Source organism: Meriones unguiculatus, chromosome 11 (assembly GCF_030254825.1).
Source record: "Meriones unguiculatus strain TT.TT164.6M chromosome 11, Bangor_MerUng_6.1, whole genome shotgun sequence".
Classification (NCBI taxonomy): Eukaryota; Metazoa; Chordata; class Mammalia; order Rodentia; family Muridae; genus Meriones; species Meriones unguiculatus.
Window position 1 is genome coordinate 91,603,942 of NC_083359.1, and position 24,522 is coordinate 91,628,463.

A 24,522-nucleotide genomic window follows, 5' to 3' on the forward strand; every position below is an offset into this window, starting at 1 on the left:
ATCTGTGGGGTGATCAAAGCTGTTGCCTTGATCCATGATTGATGTGGGAGTGCGGGAGTGGGTACAGGAGTGGGTGTGGGAGTGGGTGTGGTTGTGGGTGGTTGGTGCCGATCCTTGGGCAGAGGGTCCTGAGTTGTGTAAGAGAGCAGAAGAGGAAACTAGCAACCAGCCCTCACCCATATCCTCTGCATAAGTTCCTGCCTTCTGGTCCACACGCCCCCCATCCCCAACCCCTAAAAACCCTCCCACTCCACTCCCACATTCTCCCCTTTCCCCAACTTCCCCCAGTCCAGTACTTATGAGCTATAATAAGAAATGAACCATTCTCACTCAAGTTGCTTTCTGTCATCGTGTTGGATCCCAATAGCAAGATCAACTAAGATTTGGATCTTGGACCTGGTACTAGTACTGCTTGGTCACCAGCACCACCAGCAGCAGGACCAGCAGCAGGACCAGCAAAAGCAGAACCAGGAGCAGCAGCAGCAGCAGGGGAAACGGCCCCATCCCCCAGCAGCACCACCCAGTCTCTCCTGCTCTTGTCAGCTGTCTGCTCTGAGCTGTGACTGCTCCCCAAAGTCAACCCTAGACCCGCTGGGCTCTGTTTCCCACAAAGCTGTGGTGGCCCAACCCCTCCCACTCGCCTTTGTCCAAGGCAGAGAGCAGGGAAGTGGCCAGGCAGTTGCCTGCGGTGAGAAAGGGCCTTTCTCCGGGCAGGTGGGCGGGGTAGTGGTCACCTCTGGTCAGAGCTAGGGGCTGGCACTAGTGTGTCAGGGGAGGCCAAGAATGCAAGTGCTTTGAAGTGGACTGCGAAGGGAGTGGGGGCTGTAGCTGTGGGAGAGCAAGGCTGCCTTTGCACAAAGTAGGTACAACTAGGGTCTGGAGGCCTGGAGAAGAGTCCAAGAGAGGACATTGTGCGGCAATGGCCCTCTAGGGTGGGGTTCCTGAGGATAGGCTCTGGAGGCTGCCCTTCCACAGGTAGAAGTGTCCAGGAGCTGTGCTGTGCTCTGTCTGTACTTGGTGTAGGGCATTGTGAGACCTTACAGGTCTCCAAACCAAAAGGGAGTGGATTCTGCATGGGCCGGGAATCGAACCCGGGCCTCCCGCGTGGCAGGCGAGAATTCTACCACTGAACCACCCATGCTATGGAATACTGCATACCTGATGCGCCCACAGGTTCATCAACTAGGGAGCACTGGTCAGCTGCTCTCTCCCTGACAGAGCCTGAGTCCAGGATGGATGGGTTGTTGGCTGGTTATTTATTGCTTGCTGTTCGTTGCATTTGGTTGTGGTATGTTAAGCAGTCGTGAATTGACAAATTAGAATTAGGAGAGGGAAAAGAAGAGAAAGTAGAAGAAAAAGAAATAGGAAATGGAGAAAAAAATAGAGGAGGAAGAAGAAGGAGAAAACGAAGAGGAAAAGAAGTAATAGAAATGGAAGGAGAAGGTAGTGAAAGAGAAGACGAAAAAGAAGAAGCAGAAATAAAAGGAAGAAGGAAAAAGAGAGGAAAATATTAAGAAAGTAATACAATTAAAAAGAGGAGGAGAATCAGGAGATGTAAAAGAGAAAGACGGAAAAAAAGAATAAGAATTAGAAGAAATACATGAAGAAGAGAGGTACTGAGAGGAAAAGGTGAAAGAGGAGGAGGAAAGGGATGAAGAAGAACAGGAGGATAACACAGAGGAGAAGGAGGAGAAGGAGGAAGAAGAGGAGGTGAAGGTGTTAAATATCCTGATGGTGAAGATGAAACTTGCCCCTAGGAGTTGAAGGCACCTCATCAGCATGCAGAAGTCCAACCATAAGGCCACCCCCTTTCCTCTCTATCTTCTTTTCTCTCCTATCTAGTGTTAGCCGGTTGAAGAAGAAGAAGAAAAGGGTGGATAAGGGTGGAAGAAAGAAGAACCCACAAACGTAGCAGGAGTCCAGTCATACAGAGTCAGGGAAGTGGCACCCAAGACAGCCAGTGAACAGGAGATGGCAGGCCCTGGGCTTTGGAGTATTAGTTTGGTTTTGTTCTGCTATGTCTGCGATTGTGTCCTGATTCTTCTTCCCTCTTGATGTGTTTTACTTGGGAGTAGGAGTCGGGGGCGGGAGGTTGTTCCTGGAAGCTTTATTAATTTGGTTTTGCAGGAGCTCAGAGTTGACACAGTTATGACACTAAGGAATTGTAGGGGACTTGGGCTTTGAACTTTGAAAGAGAATCTGTGGGGTGATCAAAGCTGTTGCCTTAATCCATGATTGATGTGGGAGTGCGGGAGTGGGTGCAGGAGTGGGTGTGGGTGTGGTTGTGGGTGGTCGGTGCCAATTCTTTGGGCAGATGGTCCTGAGTTGGGTAAGAGAGCAGAAGAACAAGCTAGCAAGCAGCCCTCACCCATAACCTCTGCATCAGTTCCTGCCTTCTGGTCCAAACCTGCCCCCCACCCCCAACCTCAAATCATTTACAGCCTCCATTTCCACATTTCCCCTTTCCCCCACTCCCCCCAGTTCGGTACTTATGAGCTATAATAAGAAACAAACCTTTCTCACTCCATGTTGCTTTCGTTTTTTTGTGTTGGATCCCAATAGCAAGATCAACTAGGATTTGGATCTTGGATCTGGTACTAGTGCTGCTTGGTCACCAGTACCACCAGCAGCAGGACCAGCAAAAGCAGAACCAGGAGCAGCAGCAGCAGCAGCAGCAGCAGCAGGGGAAACGGCCCCATCCCCCAGCAGCACCACCCAGTCTCTCTTGCTCTTGTCAGCTGTCTGCTCTGAGCTGTGACTGCTCCCCAAAGTCAACCCTAGACCCGCTGGGCTCTGTTTCCCACAAAGCTGCGGTGGCCCAACCCCTCCCACTGGCCTTTGTCCAAGACAGAGAGCAGGCTCCTCGGGCTGACAGGGGAAGTGGCCAGGCAGTTGCCTGCGGTGAGAAAGGGCCTTGTTCCAGGCAGGTGGGTGGGAGGTAGGCGGGTGGTGTGTCTGGGCGACTGAGGGGTGAAGGCTTTCCTTGGTGATATCCCAGCGCAGTCCAGGGCACAGAGGGGTCTGCCGGGAAGAAGGGACACAGGGTGCAGCTGCTGGAGGCTGGAGGAGGTGTGCAGGACAGAGTCTATGGCAGAGGGAGCTAGCTAGAGAGGGCTGGCAGGCCTGGGGGGTGAGGATGCCCAGCACAGCAGCCTGCAGGAGGCCAGGTCTCAGAGCGCCATTGTCAGTTCACGTCCATTGTGCCTCCCTGGGCAGTGCATCAGCTTCCCTTTGCCTGTCTATGAGTGTGTCTCTCTGTCTGGGTCTGAGTCTGTCTCTCCCCCCAGCCCACCCATCAGTAGGAACAAGAGGACACAGGACGCAGAGACCCGAGAGTTCCGGTCAGGCGCCCTGCTGTGGATCCACACTCCATGCCCCCCTGGCTCCATTCGGGACAGATTGGTGTGGGGCAAAGATGGCTTCTGGCAAGAAGGCACCCTCTTGGTCACGCTGACTTGCCTCTGAGCAAAGGAGGCACAAATAGGGACTGGAGAAGAGTCCATTGGAGGAGGGGACGCTGTGTGGGGATGGCCTTCTAGGATGGGAGTCCTGAGGACTGGGTCGGGGCCTCTGGTTGGAGCTAGAGGCTAGCACTAGTGTGTCAGGGGAGGCCAAGAATGCAAGTGGGGTCTGTAGCTGTGGCAGAGCGAGGCAGTGGAACCTGTTTGGCTGAGGTGAGGCGCTGGAACCTTGGAGGTCTGGAGGTCAGCCGGAAGTGTCCAGGAGCTGTGCTGCGCGCTGTAACTTGGACGTGGGCACTGTGGACCTCAGAGGTGTCCAAAAGGAGCTGGTGTCTGCATGGGCCGGGAATCGAACCCGGGCCTCCCGCGTGGCAGGCGAGAATTCTACCACTGAACCACCCATGCTGTGCCCACACTCTCCACCTGACGCACACACAACCTGTGCGCCCCAAGGTCTCAGCACCGCGAGCTGCTCTCTCCCCGCCAGAGCCTGAGTCCTGGACGGATGGAGCCTGCAGGCCAGGGCGAGGGCCGCGGAGAGTCCCGGCTCCGGACCGACGCCTGGGCCGCTCGTCACCCCTCCCCGGGCCGCCCAGTCCCCGGATGCCACCGCCACCTCCGACTCCGCCGCCACCGCCCTGGAACCAGCGTCCAGGCGCCTCTAGGCTCGCGTGTGGGAAGCGCGGGCGGGAGGATAGCGGGGTCCAGGGTACCGGGGCCGGGAGGAGGCCATCAGGGCCGGAGCGACGCTCAGGCAGAGCCCAGACTGCGATGCCGCGGGCCCCGCCTGCGCGCCAGCTCTGTCCACCGCACCACGCCATCCCTCACTCCAAAGGCTCCGAAGCAGCAGAAGTTTGCACAGATCTACGCAGGTGCGGTCTCTCGGGAGGTCAAAAAGATAAGGTTGTCAGGAGTGGGATTCGAACCCACGCCTCCAGGGGAGACTGCGACCTGAACGCAGCGCCTTAGACCGCTCGGCCATCCTGACCACAAAGGAGCAGTCCCGCTGGTCCAGGACTCGACTGGGCGCTCGTGCGGGCTGGGATCCTTGGCTGTGGGCCTCGCCCTCTGACCGCCGACCGCCACCCGCTGCGCCCGTCCCTGTGTCTCCTCATCTTCATCGTCGTCCCTCCAGGTCCCGGCAGGTCCGCGCTGTGACCCCGCAGGGTTCCCCGGCGAGTGCGAGCAGCCTGGACGGCGGCCGTCGGCGGGGCCCCGGGCGCTGCTCCGCCGTCAGCCCCGGCTCTGCGGCCCCGCGGGGCAGGCGCTCGGCCACGCGCCCAGTTGCCATGGACCGGCCCAGTCGGTCTCCCGGCGTACGTGGGAAAACAAGGCTTTGGACAGGAAGACGCGGTTTCGGCGATGAATCGACAGACAGAGACCAGTGAGGCTTTGGAACCTGCTGCAATTTTACTCAAGTCAAGCTTATAATTGTATAGTGATTTCACAAAAAGGCACCTTAAAGTTGGCACACTTCCCAGAACGTTGAGACTTTTACCAAGAATACAAAGTTTACATTCTAAGATAGGGGAGTGCCCACAAGAAATCTTGGCCTAAAACTTTTGATCAAAGCAGACAAAGGGAAAGAAACCTCAAATGCAGTTTCATTATTGCTAACCGCTGAAGAGGAAAGTCAGGAGCCAAATCAGATGCCTGCCAAAGTCTAAACGCACCTTTGTCAACCATCCTCCCCTATGTCCTGCTAAAGATTCGCGATCTTCCCTAGGAACAAGGCGAGCTCGAGCCAGCTGTAATTCTCATGCTACTTTACCTAAGAAGGAGCCTGTTATTTTTTACTATTCTTATAATGTCTATTGATACTGAATCTGATTTATTACTTTTCTTAAGTTTATTCTTTTTTACATTTTATTCTTATTAAAGCCTTTAATAATTTACTAATGACAAATTTCTTCATAGAGTTGGTTGTGCTGTTTCAGGAGTCATAAAGAAAGATCAAAAAACTCATTAATGCAGCCCCACAACCGCAACCGAAGAAGCGTAGAAATCTCAGAACGCGTCTCTTTGCCAGGCGGGGGTGTCTGCCAGGGACCTCCAGAGAGCATCATCCCGAAGGACACATGTCTCTTAGTGTGAGTAGCGCTATCTGTTGACCTGCTACACCAGGCGCTGGAGTGGATGTGGCGCCCAGGGGAGGAGGCGGCGGCGGCTGCGCGTCCCGGAGGCTCCCGGGCTGGACGTGGAGGTCGTGGTCGTCGGGGACGGAGCTGAGGGCCCCGGCAGGGTTGAGGCCCAGCCGAGAGCGATGGTGGGTCCCGGTGTGGGGGAGGGCAGCGTCGCGGTCCTCGTTAGTATAGTGGTGAGTATCCCCGCCTGTCACGCGGGAGACCGGGGTTCGATTCCCCGACGGGGAGACGTGGCAATCATTTTAGCCAGCGGGGCGGCCCGGGGACTCTGCTTCGAGCTCCAGCCCCAAAGGCTCAGCGCCAGTGCGGGGTCCCCATCAGCCATGCGGCCTCAGCGGCTGCCAGGCCCCCGGCCCTCGAGCTCCGTGTCTGGCGCCCGGAACGCGCCGTCCACCACGCCCCCAGTCCCCACCGAGTGGGGACTGTGGCTCCAGGATGATAGAGGTCTTTCACCCTCATATGGTCCCCAGCGAGTGTGGGAAGGGGCGGGCGACGCGCGGGTCCCGAGCGGTGGGCACAGGCAGGTGAGCGCGGGGACCTGGCCCAGCCGTCCCGGGTGATCCCGGTCCCCGTGGCCCCGTGGCCTGGCCTGGCGCACGCCGTGGCAGCAGAGGAGCCGAGAGCGCCCGGAGGACAGCGAGTGAGTGCGGGAGGCGCGCGTGGGGGAGGAAGAGCACAGACGGCGGCTGGCGAGGGGGTCGGGGCCGTCGAGGGGCAGCGCAGGAAAAGGGTCGGCGACCTGGGAGCCACTGGTGGCCGTCCACAGTACTGTATGGATCGCGTTGGTGGTATAGTGGTGAGCATAGCTGCCTTCCAAGCAGTTGACCCGGGTTCGATTCCCGGCCAACGCAGATTATCCACCTTTTGCCAAGATTCAGGTGCCCAGTCTGGCTCGTCCCAGCCTGTGAGCAAGAGTGCGGGCGAGAGCCAACGAGTCACCAGATGTTTTGAGGTTGGAGAAGAGGCAGGAGCAGGCATCTGGTTCGGGAGTTCTCGAAGTCTCAAGAAGTCCCTGAATACTACAGTATCCACAAGGCCCCTCTGCTCCAAGCTTGTCTACGCAGTGAGGACGAGTGTGGACAGAGCAGTCTCTGCAACCCGCTTGCCTTCCTGTAGGTCACTGCAGAGAGCTCCGGGGACGCAGCTCTCCTCAGTCCTCAGTCAGACTGGGGTGTGACTGCAGCACTACGGCTGCCATTGCATCACCTACGCCCATGAGTGACCCCTCACCTGCACGGTGTGCGGAACAGAGGAGAAGGGAGAGTGGCCAGGGGGCAGGGGGCAGGGGCAAGAGGCAGGGGACAGCGCATGGCAGGGCAGGTGATGCCAACCCAGGTGATCCCTGAAGCTGGCATGTGGGCGCTATGCCTGAGAGTGGCTGTCACTGTGGCTCCAGGATGATAGAGGTCTTTCACCCTCATATGGTCCCTGGTGGTCTAGTGGTTAGGATTCGGCGCTCTCACTGCCATGGCCCGGTTCCATTCCCGGTCAGGGAAGCCTCTTTTCCTCCCTGCATCTTGACCTTCCTCTGCTTTCTCTTGGAGCCTCACACAATGTAGCCAACCGGCCTCCTCACAGAGACCCTCTCTGCACACCATCCTTTTCCCACTGGAACCCTGAACCCTCCCACAGACCCTCTCTGCCAGCACAGAACAACTTTGCACCCTGCCGCCTCGGCCTTGCTGCATCTCCTCACACCCAGCCCACACACCCGACACATCACACACCCGCCACTCGCTCCATCCTCAGACACAAGCCCCGGATCACCAACACTCACCCCTCCCTGAGCCCCTGACTCCAGCCCCTGATCGCCTGCTCTTAGGACTACAACACATGCCCTAGCTGACTCGACCCACTTGCTCTCCAGCCTCACCTGTCTCACCTGCACCTCTAACCTCCCAGGCTTCACATGCTCCCTGTCAGCTTCCCTGGGCTCCTCACGAGAAATGTCAGCTTCAAACAACTGTAGAGATTTCGTTCATTTCACTCACACACAAACTCAGAGACAGACAGAGTCAGATGGACAGACAGACAGACAAAGGGAGGGAGGCATGGAGGTAGAAGAGATATGCGCAAACACAGAATGGAATACCGCTCTGAAGAACTCCAGGGAATATCGGTGATCGGAATATGGTGCTGGTGCTGGTGCTGGTGCTGGTGCTAGTGCTGATGGTGCTGGTGCAGGTGGTGGTGGGGGTTGGTGGGGTGGATGCTGGACTGTGAGGGGGTGAGGAGAGAACCACTAACCCCGTAGAGTTGTCAGTGGGGATCCCTATGTCCCCAGAAGAGCTGAATGCCCACGGTGTGGTGACTGCAGCCAGCATCTCGGGGACAGAAGCCCCACAATTTCCCTTTCAGTCCCCAGAGCTGCTCGAATGAGCAGAGGCAAAGCCAGGAGGTCGTTTCTTGGGATCCTTGGCCCCAAGAGTCAGAAGGAGTGGGGACGCTGGTGTGAGCATGAGTCGGGAAGTTGGAGAGGAACCTCTTGCCCAGCAGTGACGTTCTCTGCCCAGTCCCCTAGGGTCCGGACCTTGCCGGACTTCTTTTTCCCTTGGAGAGATTTTTCCCTCTACGCACACAGTTCCCCTGCCACCACGCTCACCTACAAAAATCCTAGTGCTAGGTAAACTGCGCCTCCTCAGGCAGCTGTGCCCTTGGTCTCAGGCATGGTCCATTTGTCTGTTCCTCCAGATTCTACTCTGGGATGTCTTCTGGAGAATTTCAGGTTTCTACACCTAGTGCCCGAGTTAAGGGCCTCTAAGTTTACACACTTCTGTCACCAAATTTGGCCTCAATTTCCTTAGGTGACAGACCCAAAGCAAAAGCCTTTTAATTACTGCCAGTGATTGGGTAAACGAAGGTTCCCTCAGGTAAACGGAGGTTCCCATGTTCAAGGCTCTTTAATCCAGACCTTCCACCTCTGTTCACTCTCCCAAAAGTTTTAAATGTCAACAACCTACTTAACTTTATCATCTCCATATATTTGTGTGTTTGTGTGTGTGTGTATATATATATGTGTGTGAATGTATATATATATATATATATATATATATATATATGTATGTTTCAATATCTTGCCAGACACACGTTTCCTATATCCACAACAGCGCCAACGCAGCTACTACAAAGGTTCAAGTCTTACCTCACAGACTTCCATCAAGCTGGACCTGCACTTTCCCTCCCAGCCACAGATGTTCTTACAGACCCTGGACAGCATCAACACAGCCTGTTCTTCCTGAACTTGGCCAGCATTTCAGCCTTTTGACCTCCCTACAGCACCCCCAGTGTCAGCAGGAAGTAGCCAGAAGAGAATCTACGCCCATTATTCACTTCTTATTAACAAAAGGCTGAAGTGGTGTGCTTTAGGACCAGGACAAGCAGCTCCGGGTTCTCCCAGCGTTCCCCAGTCCCTACCTGCTGCCTTGCTTGGCTATCCCTCCAACTCTTGATCTTGTAATCTGGACATTTTGTTGCTATTATTTCTTCTCTCTCTTAACCCCTTGCATGGCAACCAAAAGCTGCTTCCAATGAACCCAAATCAATGAACTTTAACTTACCTTACAGGAGAAGCAGCCCAAGTTCTTTTTTAATTACAGAAAAAAAAAGAGGAAGTTCAGTAGTTAGGCAGCTGCTTCTGGTTTGCCTAGCAACCTATGATGTCATCATGTGTCTCAGGCCAGGTGGCCACACCTGGCAGGTGTGGTTACATTGCTCCTTAAAGGAATCAACCCACCAAGTTGTCCCTGTCTTGGCCTCTCATGTCTCTTGCCCTATTCCTTTTCTCTGTTGGGGTGCCCCCCTCTCTCCCCCATCATGTCTCCATCTCTCCTTCTCTCTCTCTTTCTTCATCTCCATCTAATAAACTTCTTTCATATAAGATCTGTTGTGCGGCATCATTATTTCAGTTGTCCCAACAGCAGCCCTCACCCATAGACTCTGCATCAGTTCCTGCCTTCTGGCCCAAACCTGTCCCCTGACTAGAACCCACAACACCCACACCCTCCATTCCCATATTCCCACATTCCCTCCTTTCCCCCACTGCCCCCAGTTCGGTACTTATGAGCTATAATAAGAAACAAACCATTCTCACTCTAAGTTGCTTTCGGTCACCGTGTTGGGTCACAATAGCAAGATCAACTAAGATTTGGACCTTGGACCTGGTGCTGGTGCTGCTTGGTCACCAGGACCACCAGCAGCGGGACCAGCAGCAGGACCAGCAAAAGCAGGAGCAGAAACAGCAGCAAAATCAGCAGCAGCCATCACAGAACCACCAGCAGCACCAGAACTATCAGTAGCCATAATGGAACCAGGAGCAGCAGCAGCAGCAGCAGCAGCAGCAGCAGCAGCAGCAGCAGGGGAAACGGCCCCATCCCCCAGCAGCACCACCCAGTCTCTCCTGCTCTTGTCAGCTGTCTGCTCTGAGCTGTGACTGCTCCCCAAAGTCAACCCTAGACCCGCTGGGCTCTGTTTCCCACAAAGCTGCGGTGGCCCATCCACTCCCACTCGCCTTTGTCCAAGGCAGAGAGCAGGCTCCTCGGGCTGACAGGGGAAGTGGCCAGGTAGTTGCCTGAGGTGAGAAAGGGCCTTTCTGCAGGCAGGTGGGCGGGCGGTAGGCGGGTGCTGTGTCTCTGTGACTGAGAGGTGAAGGCTTTCCTTGGTGATATCCAGCGCAGTCCAGGGCACAGAGGGGTCGGAGGGGGAAAAAAAAACACAGGGTGCAGCTGCTGGGAGGCTGGAGGAGGTGTGCGGGACAGAGTCTATGGCAGAGGGAGCTGGAGAGGGCTGGCAGGCCCGAGGGTGAGGATGCCCAGCACAGCAGCCTGCAGGAGGCCAGGTCTCAGAGCGCCAGTGTCAATGCGTGATCAGCAAGGGATGGCAGGAGGACCTTCCATTGAATTGTGGGTGCTTGTGCCTTCTAGGCAGTGGGTCGGCTTCCCTTTACCTGTGTATGGGCTTGTCTCTCTGTCTCTGGGTCTGTCTCTCCCCCCAGCCCACCCACCGGTACAGAGGACATGGAGGAGTGTCCGGAAGAGCCCACGTCACAGCGGATGCCCCATGGGGTGAGGGCTCTGGCAGGAGCAAGCAGAATGCAGAGACCTGAGAGGTGGGGGTTGCCTACTTCCAGCTCCCAGGAAAAAGAAAATGCGTCCCTGACTACTGTCCAGGCAAGTTGGTGCGTGGAGGGAAGATGGCTAGGGGGAAGAAGGCTCCCTGTTGAGCACACTGACTCGCCTCTGCACAGAGGAGGCACAGCTAGGGACTGGATGCCTGGAGAAGAGTCCATTGGAAGAGAGGATGTTGTGGGGGGATGGCCCTCTAGGGTGGGAGTCCTTAGTTGTGTGTGTGTGGGGGGGTGTCAGGGTAAGCTGAGAGGAGGGTCATCCTAGGAGATAAGTGAAGGCGGCAGGTTGAATTGGACTGTGTAGGGAGTGGACGCTGTAGCTATGAGGGGGAGGATCTGGAGCACTTGGAGTCGGACACTGTGAAACCTTACAGGTCTCCAAACCAAAAGGGACTGGGCTTTGCATGGGCCGGGAATCGAACCCGGGCGTGGCAGGCGAGAATTCTACCACTGAACCACCCATGCTATAGTGATACTGGTTACCTGAGCACACTGACTTGCTTCTGCACAAAGGAGGCACAACTGGGGATTCATTTCAGGCCTGGAAAAGAGTCCATTGGGAGAGGGGACACTGTGGGGGAACGGTCCTCTAGGGTGGGGGTCCTGAGGCGTGGGTGTGTCTGGGTCCCCTGAGAGGAGGCTCCTGGTAGGAGTTCGGTGCTGGCCCTGGTGTGCTCAGGGGAGGCCGAGAATGGCCAGCGCTGTAGCTGGAGTCCGGCACTGGGGGCCTCTGAAGCAATAGGGACTGGACTCTGCCTGGGCCGAGAGACAGACCCGGGCCTCCTGCGTGGCCGACGAGAATTCTGCCAGTGAACCCCCGCGCTGTGCCCACACTTGTCACCTGACACGCCCAAGGCTGTGCGCCTCGACCATCTCACCTCCAGGTCCCGGCGGATCCGCGCTGTGACCCCGCAGGGCGCCCCGGCGAGTGCGAGCAGCCTGGACGGCGGCCGTCGGTGGGGCCCGGGGCGCTGCTCCGCCGTCAGCCCCGGCTCTGCGCCCCGGAGAGGAGGCGGTGGCGGCTGCGGGTCCCGGAGGCTCCGGGGCTGGGCGCGGAGGTCGTGGACGTCGGCGACGGAGCCGAGGGCGCCCACGGGCCCGAGGCTGAGCGGAGAACGATGGTGTGTCCCGGTGTGGGGGAGGGAGGTGTCGTCGTGGTCCTCGTTAGTATAGTGGTGAGTATCCCCGCCTGTCACGCGGGAGACCGGGGTTCGATTCCCCGACGGGGAGACCTGGCGATTTTTTCTTTTCTTTTTTTTTTTTTTTAGCCAGCGGGGTGGCCTCTCCTGGCGCGCGTAGTGGCAGCAGCCAGGAGCCGAGAGCGCCCAGAGGACAGGCGAGTGTGTGCAAGAGGCGCACGTGGAGCGAGGAAAAGCGCAGACGGCGGCTGGCGAGGGGGTCGGGGCCGTCGTGGGGCAGCGCAGGAAAGGCGTCTGCGATCTGGAAGGCGCTGGTGGCCGTCCCGGCTCTTGTGTTACCGGCGTTGGTGGTATAGTGGTGAGCATAGCTGCCTTCCAAGCAGTTGACCCGGGTTCGATTCCCGGCCAACGCAGTGTATCCACCTTTTGCCAAGTTCCTGGATCCAGGACAGGCTGGCGCGTCTCAGCCTGTCCCCGAGAAGGATGCGCACGCTGGAACCTAACAGCTACCAGATTTTAAGGTTGTGTGAAGCTGTAGGAGAAGAGGCAGAAGCGGGTGTCTGGTCCGGGAGCGTGCGCCAGGCTTCCTGGAGAAGCAGCAGCGGGCAGCTGCCGACTGCCAGGGCGGGGCAGAGCACTGGCAGTAAGACCGGGAGATCCTTGAAGCTGGCATGTAGGGGCAGAGACAGATCATTGCAGAGAGCTCCAGGGAATGCAGCTCTCCTAAGTCCTCAGTCGGATTGGGGTGTGATTTGCAGAATTATAGTTGCCTCTGAGTCACCTACGCCTATAAGTAACCTCTCACCTACACGTCTATAAATGACCCCCAACAAACTAGTTAGTTTACTGTTGACTGCTGAACAGGGGTCAGCAGAACTAAAGGTGATTTCGGAGGATGGATCCCATAGTCCTGCCTGCAGGCAGCGAGGTGAGTCACTGAAGTGAACAGTCTGACGGCAGAGCTCCCCCACGTCCTGTGTGACATGTCCTGTGTAACGCGGTGGTTACACGGGCCTTGCTGCAGGGGCTAAGACACATCTAAAGGCTTGTTACTGAGAACTGGGATCTCAGAATGGCCATCGGTTACCATGCTCTATCTGAAGCGTGCCTTCTTGAGTCAGTGGGGTTCACCAGATGAGTCTAGACATGCCCTGAGAATGCTTAAAGACTTAAACCAAACTTTATAAGCCCCGACAGTAACAGGCAGGGCTGCGGAATGTTGACAGGCTGCTAAAGAGGTTACGCGGTCACTGCCATGTGTAACAAAACACGCCTGATGGAGCCAAGATGGCTCCTCAGCAGGAACTTGCTTGTGTTAAGGAGGAATTACAACGCAAAAGGGGTGTGAGCCTGGTGGCCCCTCCATCAGCCTCTGCCATGGCGGGAAAATTGGAATAATGGGAGGATGAGACAGACATGCTGGCTTACTGTTTCTTAAGGTTGAGGGAGCTGGGAAAACGAAAGAAAACAGGAGTGAACACAAGTTAGATCTGTTCTACAGAGTCCTTTCTAGGATCCAGAAACTTGGAGGTCACTGGGGGAAAACATGAGTTAGGAGAAAAAGAACACTGATTTTAAAACATTCCTTGGGTTTGAACTGGCCAACTGGCTGGGCAGGGCAGGGATGGGCAGGAAAGGGATTGGCAGGTCAGGCACCGGGAGCCCGGGAGATCCATGAAGCTGGCATGTGGGCCCTGTGTGTAAGAGTGAGTGTCAGTATGTCTGAATGGCTGCCGGTGTTTCTCCAGGAGGCGAGAGGCACATATTAAGATCCATCACTCCCTGGTGGTCTAGTGGTTAGGATTCGGCGCTCTCACCGCCGCGGCCCGGGTTCGATTCCCGGTCAGGGAAGTTTGTTTTCCTCCCTGCATCTTGCCCTTCCTCCACTCCCTCTTGACCAACCTCATGCAATAATGCCCTTACTTTTGAAGACACCCTCTCTATACACACACCATCCTTTCCCCACTGCAACAGTTCCACCAACCCTCTAACCTTTGCACCTTGTGGTGTGACACTGGGAAGCCCTGGAACAGTTCAGAGGGTGTATGAAGGGGTGGGCTGTTGGTTGGTTGTTGGTTGTGGTTTTTAAGTAATTCTGAATTGATAAAGTAGAAGTAGGAGTGGGAGAAGAGGAAGGAGAAGAAAAAGAAATAGGAAATGGAGGAGAAATAGAAGAGGAACCGAAGGAAAAAAAGGAGAGGAAAAGAAGAAGAAAGAGAGGAGGAAGAAGGAGAAGGGGGTGAAAGAGAAGATGAAAAAGCAGCAGCAGCAGTAGCAGTAGCAGCAGCAGCAGCAAGGGAAACAACCAGTCTCCCCTGCTCTTGATCAGCTGTCAGCTTTGAGCTGTGACTGCTCCCCAAAGTCAACCCTAGACCTGCTGGGCTCTCTTTCCCACTTGTCATTTTGTCTTGTACTTCAGACTCTGACCTCAGCCTACAAGCTCCTTAATGGGACCCAGCCAGACCATTTTAAAGCTTGCTGGCTGTGTGTCCCACCTGGGACCCACTCAGAAGTACCCCTGACAGCTTCTCCGGTGACTCTGTCAAGTAACCTTATTTCACCATTCACCAACTGCCCTGACTCTGATGTTGCCACAGCCCCCTACCTTTTCCATATCACCGTCTTTGGTGTGGCAAGCTGTTTCAAGGCATCTGGGACACACTCTGTAGGAATGCTAAGTTCCTTAGACTGTAATAAAACTGTAATCCTTGATACCTCATCTCAACCCTAATGCCCTACTACTAATAATATCTTGATTCTTTGTGGCACTCAGGTCTGCCATTGTCTGCCTGCTGGTTGCTCAGGAGTTTGCATTGCTGGTGTGCACTCTTCCCCAAGCTGGGGGTGATAAATAAGAAGTAGCCCCTACCAATCTTAATCGTGGACTCATTAGCTGCCCAGCAGGAGAAGAGGGAAATTCAAATTTCAAATCTTGCCCCTCTTGGCTGTCACAGGAATCATGGCAGCCGTTGGGACCGGAACAGCAGGACCAGCCACTTCACTAACTTTGTGCCATCACCTTTCTTCCCAGTTCATCCAGGACCTCCAGCAGGTGGCTCAGACAATACTAACCCTCCAAGGGCAGATGGACTTGCTAAGTACTTCAAAAGCGATGTGGATTGGATCTCCTCACAGCTAAAGAAGGTGGCCTTTGCATCTTCCTCCAGGAGGAATGCTGTTTTTATGTCAACCAATCCAGTATAGCAAAAGAGAAAATCCAACAACTCCAGACAGATCTACAAAAGCAAAGGAGGGAACAGCTCAAGGCCTCTAGCTCTGGGGCCTTCCTGAACCCCATATAGAAATGGATTCTGCCCTTCCTCACACCTCTTCTGCTCATCTTTCTGCTTTTGCTTTTTGCACGCTGCTTTATTATCTTCCTCTCTACCTTCCTCCAACAACAAATGAAAAATTCTCTAACCTAACCATTAGTCAGTTACTCTTGCAGGATTATCAACCTCTGCCACAGAACCAGATGACAATGGGCCTCTAATTGACCCTGATGGTGGAGACCAGCTACACCCTGAGATGAAAACACCTCTGATCAGCAGAAAGTAGCTTGAAGAGCAAAGGGCACCTCTATGTCCTCCCCACCATCACCCCTTCCTAGCTCATAACTTTTTAATAAAACAAAAAGGGAAGAATGTGCTGGCACTGTGCTTATGGGCTTGGAGCACGGGCCCAAGGGACAGAGTCCCCAGGCTGCCCCGCTGGCCAAAAAAGAACGCCAGTTCTCCCCGTCGGGGAATCAAACCCCGGTTTCCCACGTGACAGGCGGGTATATTCACCACTATACTAATGAAGACCGTGACACCTCCCACGCCCACACCGGGATTCCCGACCTGTGCTCTCCCCCGACCCCCGGTGGCCTCCCTCTGTTCAATCCCCGGACGACAGCGACATCCGCACCCAGCGAAAGAGCCTCCGGGACGCGTAGCCGCCACAGCCCTCCTCCATCGGGCGCAGACCCCTGGCCCCGTGGAACCCGCGTGGCCGAGCCCTGGGCTCCGCCGGGCTGCAGAGCCAGGCCCTGACAGCTGAGCAGCACCCACGGGCCCCGCCGCCAGCCACTACATGCTAGGGCCACCCTGCGGACTCCTAGGTAACAGCTGAAATCCACACTGGCTCCTGGAGATGACACCGTCAAGGCGCACAGGCTGTGGGTGGTCAAGAGAGGAGTGAGAGCACAGCATGGGTGGTTCAGTGGTAGAATTCTCGCCTGCCACGTGGGAGGCCCGGGTTCGATTCCCGGCCCATGCAAATGCCAGCCCGTTTTGGTTAGGAGGCCCAGGGTCCCCAACTCCAAGCCAATTAGTCTGGAAAGGAGCCAGGGGTTCATGGACTGTGTGGATCCGCAGCGGGGCGATACTGATTTCAGCTCTGAGTTTGATTATTTCTGGCCATCTACTCCTCTTTGATGTGTCTGCTTCTTCTTCTTTTTTCCCCCCTACGGCTTTCAGGTGTACTTTCTAGTATCTTCTGTAATGTTGTATTTGTGTGTAGGTATTGTAGAAATTTGGATTTCTCATTGAATATCTTGTTTTCTCCATCTATGAGGACTGAGAGTTTTGCTGGGTATAGTAGCCTGGGTTGACACCTGTGTTCTCTTAGGGTCTGCATGATATCCGTCCAGACCCTCTGGCTTTCAGTCTCTGTTGAGAAGTCAGGAATGATTCTGATGGGTTTGCCATTATATATTATTTGTTTTTTCCCCCTTGCAGCTTTTAGTATATTTTTTTCATTTGTTCTGTATACTTGCTGTTTTGATTATTATGTAGCAGGAGGGTTTTTCTTTTCTGGTCTAATTTATTAGGTGTTCTATAGGCTTCTTGTATGTTTAAAGGCCTTTCCTTTAATTTGGGGAAATTTTCTTCTATGATTTTGTTGAAAATATTTTCTGGGCCTTGGAGATGGGAATTTCCTTTTTCCTCTATTCTGAAGAAGGGATAGGGATAATTGGTCGCACCTTGGAGCAGTATCTGAGGGCTGCTCCAACGGTTCTCAGGCATTTGCAGTTCTGAGGTTGGAGCTGTGTGCACCAGCATCCTAGCCGTAATCAATGGCAGGTGAGCACGGCACTCATATGTGCAGTAGAAACCAGAGCCCAGAGCCTGTGGGAGCCCAGAAACTTTTCTGGTACTGGGTGTTCTGAGGGTTGGACGTGATGTTTTTCCCGCTGTGGGGTTTCCTCCCGACAGGGACACCCAGACTGGGGTGTATTGGGGTCTGCAGTTTTGTGTGGGATGGCGAGTAGAACACTCAAGCACAGGCATGTGCCTCCGCATTTCTGGCAACTGGGCAACTGCAGGCCCAGAGAACTTTTCCTGAGAACTTTTTTTGGGGAGGAGGAGTGTCGGCTGAGTGCTCTGAGGTCAGACCTGCTGTTCCCCTCACTGTGGGCTTCCACCCGACAGAGAAACTCAGTCTCTGGTGCCCTGGGGCCCTCAGTTCTGTCTGGGACGGTGAGCCGTGCTCACAGGCAGGACTCTGTGCTGGCTGCTGTGCACCCCACTCTGGACTCGGTGCTGGGAGCCCGCCGGACCCAGTGTCCTTTCCCAGGGATTGTCTGGGTGACCTAAAGTCGGTCCCCATAGCCTCCTGCACTGTGGGGTTTTCTCTCCACGAGAAATCCCAGTCTCTGGTGTTGTGAGGCCCACAGTTCCATCTGGGACAGTGATCAGAGCACAATGGTGTGTGGCTCAAGGATAGCGACCCAACACCTGGCGGGATCCGGGAACTCTTCCCCGGTTTAGCTGGGTGACCTGAAGTGATTGAATCTCACACTGTGGGGTTCCCCTCACCTGGGAAAAACACTCCATGGTGTTTTAGGGCCCAGAGTTCCCTCTGCTGGTCACTGTGCTGACCCTGCTGTACTGCTGGCCAGAAAGAGGCTCATCATGACGCAGGCATATTGGTTCCCAGATCTAATTCTTATTCTTTTTCTCCTTCTTTCTCTTTTACATCCCCTTCTGCTTCTCCTCCTCTTTTTAATTATATTACTTTCTTAATGTTTCCCTACCTTTCTCCTTCTTCCTTTTTTATTTCTGCTTCTTTTTCATCTTCTCTTTCACATCCTTCTCCTTTTTCCTCTTCTATTACTTCTTTTCCTCTACTTTTTCTCCTTTTTCTTCATCTTCTATTTCATCTCCATTTCTTATTTCATTTTCTTCTACTCCCTCTTCTTGTCCCTCTCCTACTTCTTTGTCAATTTATAACTACTTAACAAACTACAAAAAAAAATGCAACAGTAAGCAACACCCACCCCACAGCCCAGCCCTTCATATACCCTCTGAAATGTCCCCGACTTCCCAGCATCACAGCACCATTGCAGCTGGAGGATGCCCCATAGCTCCACACCTGGGATTAACACAAAAATCATACTCTTACACTATTTCAGTGTTTCCAAAAAAAAACCAAACCCCCCAAATTCTCACTAGCATACTAACAATCACAGACAGGCAGTTTATCTCCTCAGACTAGATGGTCTCCCTTCCAAGGCTTTGGCTCCCCTTGCTGGTTATCCCAAGGTCCCGGCCTCTCCAAGACCCTCCCCCTCACTGGCTGCAGCCTCTGCTGGGCTCTCTTCGGGGCTGCTGTCCCTGCCAACGTGGAGGTGCCAAGCCTGGGCTGCTCTCCGGGACCCCTTCCGGTCGCAGTGGGGCTGCAACTTAGGGTGAGCCTTCAGGAATGTCCCCTCTCAGCCTCTCCTTCCAGGACGCCATCTCCACTGTAGTGAGGAATGACAGAGTCTGTGCTCCCCGGGGTCTGCCAGCTCCTCCCACTGTGCCTCTGGAGTCATCCCACTGCTCAGCACTGAGGATCTGACTCTGCCCCGGAGTGCCCGGACAGGTCCAGACAGAGGGGACCGGGCAGTGAACATCACCGCTGGGCAAGAGTTTCTTCTCCAACTTCCCGACTCACACCAGCGTCCCCACTCCTCCCCACCCCTGCAGCCAAGGATCCCAAGAAACGATCTCCTGGCTTGTCCTCATTTCACCTGAGCAGCTCTGGGGGCTGGAAGGGAAATTGTGGTGCTTCTGTCCCCAAGATGCTGGCTGCAGTCACCACACCGTGGGCATTTGGCCCTCCCAGGGACATAGGGATCCACACTAACAACTCTATGGGGTTAGTGGTTCCCCCCCTCCCCACAGTCCAGCGTCCACCCCACCAACCACCACCACCACCTGCACCAGCACCACCAGCACCAGCACCATATTCCAATCACCAATATTCCCTGGAGTTCTTCAGCGTGGTATTCCATTATGTGTTTGCACGTATCTCTTCTATCTCCATGTCTCCCTCCCTCTCTGTCTTTCTGTCTGTCTGTCTGTCTGTCTGTCTCTGTCTGTCTCTGAGTCTGTGTGTGTGTGAAATGAAAGAAATCTCTACAGTTGTTTGAAGCTGACGTTCCTCGTGAGGAGTCCAGGGAAGCTGACAGGGAGCATGTGAAGCCTGGGTCGTTAGAGATGCAGGTGAGACAGGTGAGGCAGGAGAGCAAGTGGGTGGAGTCAGCTAGAGGGTTGTTGCAGAGGGAAGAGCAGGTGATCAGGCACTGAAGTCAGGGGCTCAGGGAGGGGTGAGGGTTGGTGATGTGGGGCTTGTGTCTGAGGATGGAGAGAGTGGCAGGCATGTGATGATGTCGTGTGTGTGGGCTGGGCGTGAGGAGATGCAGCAAGGCTGAGGGGGCTAGGTGCAAAGTTGTCGTCTGCACGCAGAGAGGTCGGTGGAAGCTTCCAGTGGGAAAAGGTTGCTGTGTGTGCAGAGACGATGTCTGTGACGTCACGGGTGTTGGTAAAAGGGAAATGTTGCATGAGGGATGGAGAGAAAGCAGATAAAGGGAGGTTACCCTGACCGGGAATCGAACCCGGGCCGCGGTGGTGAGAGTGCCAAATCCAAACCACCAGACCACGAGGAAGTGGCAAAACATATAAATGGCATCGCTACTCCTGGAAAGAAACCAGCATTCCCTCTTAAGCACAGTGCCCACGTGCCAGCTTCAGGGATCACCTGGGTTGGCATCACCTGTCCTCCCATGCGCTGCCCCCTGCCCCCTGCCCCCTCTCCCTTCTCCTCTGTTCCGCACACCGTGCAGGTGAGGGGTCACTCATGGGCGTAGGTGATGCAATGGCAGCCGTAGTGCTGCAGTCACACCCCAGTCTGACTGAGGACTGAGGAGAGCTGTGTCCCTTGGAGCTCTCTGCAGTGACCTACAGGAAGGCAAGCGGGTTGCAGAGACTGCTCTGTCCACACTCGTCCTCACTGCGTAGACAAGCTTGGAGCAGAGGGGCCTTGTGGATACTGTAGTATTCAGGGACTCCTTGAGACTTGGGGCGGTGCTTAAATTATCTACTTCTTATTACCTACTGGTGTTTAAGGCTAAGAAATGAGCCGTGCAGAGGTGGTGCGGCCTTTCAACCCAGCCCTGGAGAGGTAGATGTTGAGGAAATCTTTGGTTCGCCCTGTGAGGGGCGTCTCTGTGTGTTCAATTCTGGGTTGCTAAACCGGCAGAGAGCTGAGCGCTGTGTGGACGTTGATGTCCTCCTGGAGCATCGCCTCCTCCTGTTGTGCAAACGCTCTTCCCTTCTCTGCACTCAGCCACTCTCAGACACACTGCCCGCCACAGCGCCCACACGCCAGCTTCAAGGATCTCCCGGTCTTATGGCGGATCTCTGCCCGCCCTGCCAGTCGGCTGCTGCCTCCCGCCAATTCGCCAGGAAGCTGAGCGCATCCTCCTGGACCATAAGCTGGCTCCTGCCTCTTCTCCTCTGTATCTACACAACCCCAAAAATTCTGGGGGCTCCATGACTCGGGCGGGAGCACAGGCACAGACACGCCTTTGGTTGTGAGAACTTGGAAAAGCGCGGTACGCTGCGTTGGCCGGGAATCGAACCCGGGTCAACTGCTTGGAAGGCAGCTATGCTCACCACTATACCACCAACGCTGTGCATACAGTTCCCTGGACTGGCCAACAGCGCCTTCCAGGTCGCCGACCCTTTTCCTGCGCTGCCCCACGACGGCCCTGACCCCCTCGCCAGCCGCCATCTGCGCTTTTCCTCGCTCCACGTGCGCCTCATGCACACACTCGCCTGTCCTCTGTGCGCTCTCGGCTCCTGGCTGCTGCCACTACGCGCGCCAGGAGAGGCCACCCCAATGTGGCAAGTGGGTGGGGTGACTTTGGCAAAACGTGGACGACTCCGCGCTGGCGCTGAGCCTTCGGGCCTGGAGCTTGGACCCAAGGGGCAGAGTCCCCGGGGCCGCCCCGTTGGCTAAAAAAAAAAAAAAAAAAAAAAAAGGCCTCGTCTCCCCGTCGGGGAATCGAACCCCGGTCTCCCGCGTGACAGGCGGGGATACTCACCACTATACTAACGAGGACCGAGACAATGATGACCACACACACACGCAGTCCCGGAGCATCTCTCTTCGACTGGCCTCAGCCCCCACAGGCTCCCTCGGCTCTGTCCCCCGACGACCACGACCTCCACGCACAGCCAAGGAGCCTCCAGAACGCGCAGCCGCCACCCCGGGCGTGGAGCCGAATTCCCTTGTATTGGGCCTAGGGGAAGTGGAGCGAGGAGAAGGCCCGTCCTGAACACGCGCATAGTCCAGCCGGGCGGCCCGGTGCCAGCGCCTTCTGCCAGCAGAGAACCTGGTCCTCGCCCACCACCACCCCAAGCCGCACTCGGCGGCCCAGCCTCTCGCCAGATCCATTCCCTGCGCCTCCTGCGGGAGCGCATCTTGCTGGGCTCTGGACGTGCAGGCTTCATCTCTGCACGAGCCTTAGACACACACACACACTCACACTCACACTCACACACACACTCTCACACTCACACACACACACTCACACTCACACTCACACACACACTCTCACACTCACACACACACACTCACACTCACACTCACACACACACTCTCACACACACACACACTCTCTCACACACACACACATCACACACACACACACTCACACTCACACACACACTCACACTCACACACACACTCTCACACTCACACACACACACTCTCTCACACAGACACACACACTCACATCACACACACACAAACACACACACACTCACACACACACACTCATACACACACACACACACACACACACTCCCTACCACCTCCTCCTCCCTCCTCCCCGCACCCCTGACTTGGTGCTCCCAGCGTCGTCCTCCCGCCGGTCGCCACCCGGACCCGGAGCTGGCGCGAGGCGGGGCCCGCGGCATCGCAGTCTGGGCTGCAGCGTGAGCATCGCTCGGGCCCCGACGGCCTCCTCCCGGCCCCGGTGCCCTGGACCCCGCTCTCCTCCCGCCCCGCTTCCCAAACGCGAGCCTAGAGGCGCGGACGCCGGCTCCAGGGCGGTGGCGGCGGATTTGGAGGTGGAGACGGGGTCGGAGGTGGCGGCGGGGTCGGAGGTGACGGTGGCATCCGGGGCGTGGGCGGCCCGGGAAGGGGCCCAGGCGTCAGTCCGGAGCCGGGACTCTCCGCGGCCCTCGCCCTGGCCTGCAGAGTCCATTCCCAGGGGCTGTCGGGGAAAGAGCAGCTCGCGGTGCTGAGACCTTCGGGGCGCACAGCCTGTGGGCGCGTCAGAAGCTGAATACTGGCCCAGCATGGGTGGTTCAGTGGTAGAATTCTCGCCTGCCACGCGGGAGGCCCGGGTTCGATTCCCGGCCCATGCAGACACCAGCTCCTTTTGGACACCTCTGAGCCTTGCTCTCCCACAGCCCCCACTCCCTTCGCAGTCCACTTCAAAGCACTTGCATTCTTGGCCTCCCCTGACACACTAGTGCCAGCCCCTAGCTCCGACCAGAGGTGACCCCTACCCCACCCAGACCTCAGGACTCCCATCCTGCAAGGCCATCCCCACACAGCGCCCCTCTTCCAATGGACTCTTCTCTGCTCCCTATTTGTGCCTCCTTTGCTCAGAGGCAAGTCGGCGTGCCCAAGAGGGTGCCTTCTTGCCATGAGCCATCTTTGCCCCACACCAATTTCTCCCGACTGGAGCCAGGGGGCATGGAGTGTGGATCCACAGCAGGGCGCCTAATCCTCCGGGTCTCTTTTCTCGGATCTGGAGATGCGCAGACCAGAACTCTCGGGTCTCTGTGTCCTGTGTCCTCTTGTTCCTACGGATGGGTGGGCTGCGGGGAGAGACAGACTCAGACCATTCAGAGAGACACACTCATACACAGGCAAAAGGAAGCTGATTCACTGCCCAGGGAGGCACAATGGACATGAACTGACACTGGCGCTCTAAGACCTGCTGTGCTGGGCATCCTCACCCCCCGGGCCTGCCAGCCCTCTCTAGCTAGCTCCCTCTGCCATAGACTCTGTCCCGCACACCTCCTCCAGCCTCCCAGCAGCTGCACCCTGTGTCCTTTCTTCCCGGCCCACCCCTCTGTGCCCTGGACTGCGCTGGGATATCACCAAGGAAAGCCTTCACCCCTCAGTCACCGAGACACACCACCTACCTACCTCCCTCCCACCTGCCCTGAGAAAGGCCCTTTCTCACCTCAGGCAACTACCTGGCCACTTCCCCTGTCAGCCCGAGGAGCCTGCTCTCTGCCTTGGACAAAGGCGAGTGGGAGTGGATGGGCCACCGCAGCTTTGTGGGAAAGAGAGCCCAGCGGGTCTAGGGTTGACTTTGGGGAGCAGTCACAGCTCAGAGCAGACAGCTGACAAGAGCAGGAGAGACTGGGTGGTGCTGCTGGGGGATGGGGCCATTTCCCCTGCTGCTGCTGCTGCTGCTGCTGCTGCTGCTCTTGCTTCTGCTTTTTGCTGGTCCTGCTGCTGGTCCTGGTTCTGGTGGTGCTGGTGAAAAAGCTGCACCAGCACCAGGTCCAAGGTCCAAATCTTAGTTGATCTTGCTATTGGGATCCAACACAAAAAAATGAAAGCAACTTGGAGTGAGAATGGTTCATTTCTTATTATAGCTCATAAGTATCACACTGGGGGAAGTAGGGGAAAAGGGAGAATGTGGAATGGAGCCAGAGGGTTTTTAGGGGTTGGGAATGGGGGGGAGGGCGGGTTTGGACCTGAAGACAGGAACTGATGCACAGGCTATGGGTGAGGGCTGCTTGCTAGCTGGCTCAGCATGCTCTCTTACCTAACTCAGGACCATCAGCCCAAGGATGGACACCAACACCCACATGAACTCCCACACCCACTCCAAAACTCCAACATCAATCATGGATCAAGGCAACAGCACCCCACAGATTCTCTTTCAAAGTTCAAAGCCCAAGTCCCCTACAATTCCTTAATATCATAACTTTGTCAACTCTGAGCTCCTGCAAAACCAAATTTATAAACCTTCCACCACCAGCCCCCCGCCCCCGACTCTTACTCCCAAGTAAAACACACCTCGAGGAAAGAGGAATCAGTATACAACACAGACATAGCAGAGCAAAACCAAAGTCTAAGACTCCAAAACCCAGGGCCTGACATCTGTTCACTGGCTGTCTTGCAGGTGCCACTTCGCTGACTATGTATGACTGGACTCCTGCTACGTTTGTGGGTTCTTCTTTCTTCCACCCTTCTCCACCCTTTTTTTCTTCTACTTCAGCCTGCTAACACTAAAGAGGAGAGAAACAAAGATAGAGATGAAAGGGGATATAGCCTTATGGTTAGACTTCTGCATGCTGATGAGGTGTGTT

The 24,522-nt window shown here is 55.6% G+C and overlaps 12 non-coding genes across 12 annotated transcripts; 7 read left to right on the forward strand and 5 right to left on the reverse strand.

Moving 5' to 3' along the window:
- Window positions 1-1,070: 1,070 nt before the first annotated feature.
- Trnag-gcc (transfer RNA glycine (anticodon GCC)) lies at window positions 1,071-1,141 on the reverse strand. The gene has a single exon. It is a non-coding gene; the product is annotated as a tRNA-Gly (tRNA).
- A 2,654-nt stretch (window positions 1,142-3,795) lies between these two features.
- On the reverse strand, window positions 3,796-3,866 carry Trnag-gcc (transfer RNA glycine (anticodon GCC)). Its single transcript has one exon. It is a non-coding gene; the product is annotated as a tRNA-Gly (tRNA).
- Window positions 3,867-4,366: 500 nt separating this feature from the next.
- Window positions 4,367-4,449, reverse strand: Trnal-cag (transfer RNA leucine (anticodon CAG)). The gene has a single exon. It is a non-coding gene; the product is annotated as a tRNA-Leu (tRNA).
- Window positions 4,450-5,761: 1,312 nt separating this feature from the next.
- Trnad-guc (transfer RNA aspartic acid (anticodon GUC)) lies at window positions 5,762-5,833 on the forward strand. The gene has a single exon. It is a non-coding gene; the product is annotated as a tRNA-Asp (tRNA).
- Window positions 5,834-6,384: 551 nt separating this feature from the next.
- Window positions 6,385-6,456, forward strand: Trnag-ucc (transfer RNA glycine (anticodon UCC)). Its single transcript has one exon. It is a non-coding gene; the product is annotated as a tRNA-Gly (tRNA).
- Window positions 6,457-11,885: 5,429 nt separating this feature from the next.
- On the forward strand, window positions 11,886-11,957 carry Trnad-guc (transfer RNA aspartic acid (anticodon GUC)). Its single transcript has one exon. It is a non-coding gene; the product is annotated as a tRNA-Asp (tRNA).
- Window positions 11,958-12,207: 250 nt separating this feature from the next.
- Trnag-ucc (transfer RNA glycine (anticodon UCC)) lies at window positions 12,208-12,279 on the forward strand. Its single transcript has one exon. It is a non-coding gene; the product is annotated as a tRNA-Gly (tRNA).
- A 1,366-nt stretch (window positions 12,280-13,645) lies between these two features.
- Window positions 13,646-13,717, forward strand: Trnae-cuc (transfer RNA glutamic acid (anticodon CUC)). Its single transcript has one exon. It is a non-coding gene; the product is annotated as a tRNA-Glu (tRNA).
- Window positions 13,718-16,055: 2,338 nt separating this feature from the next.
- On the forward strand, window positions 16,056-16,126 carry Trnag-gcc (transfer RNA glycine (anticodon GCC)). The gene has a single exon. It is a non-coding gene; the product is annotated as a tRNA-Gly (tRNA).
- A 4,609-nt stretch (window positions 16,127-20,735) lies between these two features.
- On the reverse strand, window positions 20,736-20,807 carry Trnag-ucc (transfer RNA glycine (anticodon UCC)). The gene has a single exon. It is a non-coding gene; the product is annotated as a tRNA-Gly (tRNA).
- A 359-nt stretch (window positions 20,808-21,166) lies between these two features.
- Trnad-guc (transfer RNA aspartic acid (anticodon GUC)) lies at window positions 21,167-21,238 on the reverse strand. The gene has a single exon. It is a non-coding gene; the product is annotated as a tRNA-Asp (tRNA).
- Window positions 21,239-22,480: 1,242 nt separating this feature from the next.
- Trnag-gcc (transfer RNA glycine (anticodon GCC)) lies at window positions 22,481-22,551 on the forward strand. Its single transcript has one exon. It is a non-coding gene; the product is annotated as a tRNA-Gly (tRNA).
- Window positions 22,552-24,522: the final 1,971 nt, after the last annotated feature.